Source organism: Nerophis ophidion, linkage group LG07 (assembly GCF_033978795.1).
Source record: "Nerophis ophidion isolate RoL-2023_Sa linkage group LG07, RoL_Noph_v1.0, whole genome shotgun sequence".
NCBI classification, from domain to species: Eukaryota; Metazoa; Chordata; class Actinopteri; order Syngnathiformes; family Syngnathidae; genus Nerophis; species Nerophis ophidion.
Window position 1 is genome coordinate 5,821,978 of NC_084617.1, and position 6,000 is coordinate 5,827,977.

Sequence of the window (6,000 nt, forward strand, 5' to 3'; positions counted from 1 at the left end):
GTATTACCTGATTCTGATGACTTGCATTGATTGGAATCAGACAGTAATGATGATAACGCCCACATTTTCAAATGGAGGAGAAAAAAAGTTGTCCTTTCTGTACAATACCACATGAAAGTGGTTGCTTTTTGGCATCTAATTCATCCAGCTTCCGTACACTTTACAAGAAAAACATGGGCGGCAAATTCCGTAGCTTGCTTGATTGACATTCACGGCACCCGAGGGTCTTGTGAGATGACGCTGGCTGCTGCCAGTTCATTATTATGAAAAAATGACAGAGAGGAAGCCGAGAAACACTTTTTATTTCAACAGACTTTCGTGCCGTCCCTTCCGTCAAAACTCTAAAGGCCGACTGCACATTTCCTATCTTCACAATAAAAGCCCTGCTTCATGCTGCCTGCGCTAACAAAATAAGAGTCTCGGAAAGCTGGCCTGCACATCGCCAGCTTTCTGAGGGATCGCTTGTGCACGCCAGTTTTCCGAGACTCTGTATTTAGTTAGCGCAGGCAGCATGAAGCAGGGCTTTTATTGTGAAGATAGGAAATGTGCAGTCGGCCTTTAGAGTTTTGACGGAAGGTACGGCGCGAGAGTCTGTTGAAATAAAAAGTGTTTCTCGCCTTCCTCTCGGTCATATTTTCATAATAATGATCTTGCAGCAGCCAGCGTCATCTCACAAGACCCTCCGGTACCGTGAATGTCATTTAAGTGACGTCTTGGTGAAGATTGATGATCACTCATTTTTAGGTCTATTTTTTTTTAAAAGCCTGGCTGGAGATCGACTGACACACCCCCCCGCGGTCGACTGGTAGCTCGCGATCGACGTAATGGGCACCCCTGGTCTACTTGAATGTCAGGTTACATAATAACACACAGGCCAAACAAAACCCTATTAATCACAAATGCTCGCATTTCATCTCTGCTGCTTAAATAACGGCAGGACTTCCTGTGTGTGTTAGAGATACTTGTTCTGGAATGACAATAGGCTTAAAATATAAGCTCGGAACCATTGCAGAAATGTAAGTCCTCTCTTCCCCTCCACTTGTTTGGCTCGTGACCTACGACTGTCTGAAGAGATGACAGGGTGAATTAACAGATATTTATGACTAGTCAACAAGACGACAAGTAATTGGGGGAAAAGAAAGACCAAATTAGCCACGCAAAATACAGAAACAGTGGGGCAAAAAAGTATTTAGTCAGCCAGCGATTGTGCAAGTTCTCCCACTTAAAATGATGACAGAGGTCTGTAATTTTCATCATAGGTACACTTCAACTGTGAGAGACAGAATGTGGGAATTTTAAAGAATTTATTTGTAAATTATGGTGGAAAATAAGTATTTGGTCACTTCAAACAAGGAAGATCTCTGGCTCTCACAGACCTGTAACTTCTTCTTTAAGAAGCTCTTCTGTCCTCCACTCGTTACCTGTATTAATGGAACCTGTTTGAACTCATTATCTGTATAAAAGACACCTGTCCACAGCCTCAAACAGTCAGACTCCAAACTCCACTATGGCCAAGACCAAAGAACTGTTGAAGGACACTAAGAAAAGAATTGTAGACCTGCACCAGACTGGGAAGAGTGAATCTACAATAGGCAAGCAGCTTGGTGTGAAAAAAATCAACTGTTGGAGCAATTATCAGAAAATGGAAGACATACAAGACCACTGATTATCTCCCTTGATCTGGGGCTCCACGCAAGATCTCATCCTGTGGGGTCAAAATGATCATGAGAACGGTGAGAAAAAAATCCCAGAACCACACAGGGGGACCTGGTGAATGACCAGCTGAGAGCTGGGACCAAAGTAACAAAGGTTACCATCAGTAACACACTACGCCGAAAGAGGAATCAGATCCTGCAGTGCCAGACGTGTCCCTCTGCTTAAGCCAGTGCATGTCCAGGCCCGTCTGAAGTTTGCCAGAGAGCACATGGATGATACAGCAGAGGATTGGGAGAATTGCATGTGGTCAGATGAAACCAAAATAGAACTTTTTGGTATAAACTCAACTTGTGGTGTTTGGAGGAAGAAGAATACTGAGTTGCATCCCAAGAACACCATACCTACTGTGAAGCATGGGGGTGGAAACATCATGCTTTGGGGCTGTTTTTCTGCTAAGGGGACAGGACGATTGATCCGTGTTAAGGAAAGAATGAATGGGGCCATGTATCGTGAGATTTTGAGCCAAAACCTCCTTCCATCAGTGAGAGCTTTGAATGGTTGATGAAATACTTATTTTCCACCATAATTTACAAATAAATTCTCTGAAATTCCTACAATGCTGTATTGTCAGAATGTCATACAGAAATATTTGAAAAGTTTTACTTGAAGGCACGTCCTTTTCCTTAAAACAGTTTGATCTTAAGTCTAGTCAGGGTGTGTATTGGAGTGAAATTTGCCAGAAACGACACCATCTTTGCACCGGTGTATGAAAACTGATGACTGACTAACAACCTGGCACGCCTTCTAGGTAACTGTCCGCAGTTAAGGTCAAATTAATTCTGCGAATATTCAGCATTTAAACATCATCGCGATATTTTTTCATATAATCACATTGATTGATTGATTGATACTTTTATTAGTAGATTACACAGTACAGTACATATTCCGTACAATTGACCACTAAATGGTAACACCCCAATACGTTTTTCTACTTGTTTAAGTCGGGGTCCACGTTAATCAATTCATGGCAAAACATGCGTTAACTCATTATTTTCGACAGCTATCATTTAAATATAACTTAGCTCCGACCAACTAGAGCAGGGGTGCCCAATACGTCGATCGCGAGCTACCAGTCGACCGCGGGGGGTGTGTCAGTCGATCTCCAGCCAGGCTTTTAAAAAAAATAGACCTAAAAATGAGTGATCATCAATCTTCACCAAGACGTCACTTAAATGACATTCACGGTACCGGAGGGTCTTGTGAGATGACGCTGGCTGCTGCAAGATCATTATTATGAAAATATGACCGAGAGGAAGGCGAGAAACACTTTTTATTTCAACAGACTCTCGCGCCGTACCTTCCGTCAAAACTCTAAAGGCCGACTGCACATTTCCTATCTTCACAATAAAAGCCCTGCTTCATGCTGCCTGCGCTAACTAAATACAGAGTCTGGGAAAACTGGCGTGCACAAGCGATCCCTCAGAAAGCTGGCGATGTGCAGGCCAGCTTTCCGAGACTCTTATTTTGTTAGCGCAGGCAGCATGAAGCAGGGCTTTTATTGTGAAGATAGGAAATGAGCAGTCGGCCTTTAGAGTTTTGACGGAAGGGACGGCGCGAAAGTCTGTTGAAATAAAAAGTGCTTCTCGCCTTCCTCTCTGTCATTTTTTCATAATAATGAACTGGCAGCAGCCAGCGTCATCTCACAAGACCCTCGGGTGCCGTGAATGTCAATCAAGCAAGCTACGGAATTTGCCGCCAATGTTTTTCTTGTAAAGTGTATGGAAGCTGGATGAATTAGATGCCAAAAAGCAACCACTTTCATGTGGTATTGTACAGAAAAGACAACTTTGTTTCTCCTCCGTTTGAAAATGTGGGCGTTATCATCATTACTGTCTGATTCCAATCAATGCAAGTCATCAGAATCAGGTAATACACCAACTTATATTCTTGTCTTTGTGAAAGAAAGACATCTATATGTGTTACACATGCTTGTATTAAAACACATTTAACTTGTTTACAAAAATGTCTCTTTCATAAATAAATAAATATAAATGATATATATAAATGAGGTAGATCCCCTCGAGTTGGTCAATTGAAAAGTAGCTCGCCTGCAGGAAAAAGTGTGGGCACCCCTAAACTAGACCATGGGTGTCAAACTCTAGCCCGCGAGCCAAATCCGGCCCGCCGTGTAATTTAATTTGGCCCTTGAGGCAATATCAATTTAGCATTAGAGCTGGCCCTCCAGTGTTATACCGCATTCACCGCTAATACTCATACTTGCCAACCCTCATAATTTTCCCGGTAGACTCCCGAAGTTCAGTGCCCCTCCCGAAAATCTCCCGGGGCAACCATTCTCCTGAATTTCTACCGATTTCCACCTGGACAACTATATTGGGGGCGTGCATTTAAGGCCCTGTCTTTAGCGTTCTCTTCAACCTGTCGTCACGTCCGCTTTTCCTCCATCGTGTCACATAATATTTGTGGCTTTTACACACACACACACACACACACACACACACACACACACACACACACACACAAGTGAATGCAACGCATACTTCGTCAACAGCCATACAGGTCACACTGAGGGTGGCCGTATAAACAACTTTAGCACTGTTACAAATATGCGCCACACTGTGAGCCCACACCAAACAATAATAATAATAATAATAATAATAATAATAATAATGGATCAGATTTATATCGCGCTTTTCTATTGTTAGATACTCAAAGCGCTCACAGAGAAGCGGGAACCCATCATTCATTCACACCTGGTGGTGGTAAGCTACATCTGTAGCCACAGCTGCCCTGGGGTAGACTGACGGAAGCGTGGCTGCCAGTTGGCGCCTACGGCCCCTCCGACCACCACCGTTCATTCATCATTCATTCACCAGTGTGAGCGGCACCGGGGGCAAAGGGTGAAGTGTCCTGCCCAAGGACACAACGGCAGCGATTTGGATGTTAATAGGTGGGAAGCGAACCTGCAACCCTCAGGTTTGTGGCACGGCCGCTCTACCCACTACGCCCAACAAGAATGACAAACACATTTCGGGTGAACAGAACGAATACCCAGAATCCTTTGCAGCACTAACTCTTCCGGGAAACTTCCAGCAAACTGAGCAATAATTTACGTTTTATTCATGCATTTTCTCTTGCTACTTCAAGGCTTGAATGTTTGCTTCGTTCATTATTGTTATTTTATTTTCCAGTTTATTATTAGCCTGTGGAAAAAAATGTGATATTTACCTCGTTAGATTGCAAATAGAAAAAAAGACATAACATTTTTATTTAGATTTTATTTTATATGCCATTGATATTCTTTTCATTATTAGGGTCCGCCCTGCCTATGGCAAAGGACTCCACAGGAGTCCTTTGCCATAGGCAAGGACCCTATTGAATCTCGTCCGTTTTATTAGGGTCCGCCCTGCCTATGCAAGGACCCTATTGAATCTGTAACGTTTTATTATTATTATTCTTTCTTTCTTTATTCCGCACCGTCGCACCCCAATTTCACCCCCTTAACATGCTTCAAAACTCACCAAAGTTGACAAACACGTCGGTCTACCGTGACACCACAACATAGTAAGCAACCAAACCCCAAAAATGAAAATTGCGCGCTAACGCCCCCTAGGAAGAGACAAAAAACAGACTGCTCGTAACTTCCGTTAGGAATGTCGTAGAGACATGAAACAAAAACCTCTGTGTAGGTCTGACTTAGACCTACATTTCCAATAAAAAACGTCTGTACCCAAAATCAACAGAAATTTTGCAAAAACTCATTCAAAGCAAAATTTTCGCCCAAAAATGCTATTTTTGCCTCTTTGAGCTGCAATTTGACCCCCTTAAAATGCTTCAAAACTCACCAAACTTGGCACACACATCAGGACTGGCAGAAATTGTGATCTAATGAAAAAAATATGCGCCACACTGTGAGCCCACACCAAACAATAATAATAATAATGGATTAGATTTATATCGCGCTTTTCTATTGTTAGATACTCAAAGCGCTCACAGAGAAGTGGGAACCCATCATTCATTCACACCTGGTGGTGGTAAGCTACATCTATAGCCACATGACCCCTGATCACTGAAGGCACTGCCGTTGTGTCCATGGGCAAGACACCTTGCCCTCATTGCTCCCAGTGCCACCCACACTGGTTTAAATGTAGCTTAAAAATATTGATAATGGGTTTTCACAATGTAAAGCACTTTGAGTCTCTTGGGAAAAAGCGCTATATAAGTATAATTAACTTCACGGGGCAGGAAGAGGCTAGGAATAGGTTTACTGTCAAATTTTATATTGATATTTGACATGCCTTTCTTCACGCAAGACCATGGATCGCA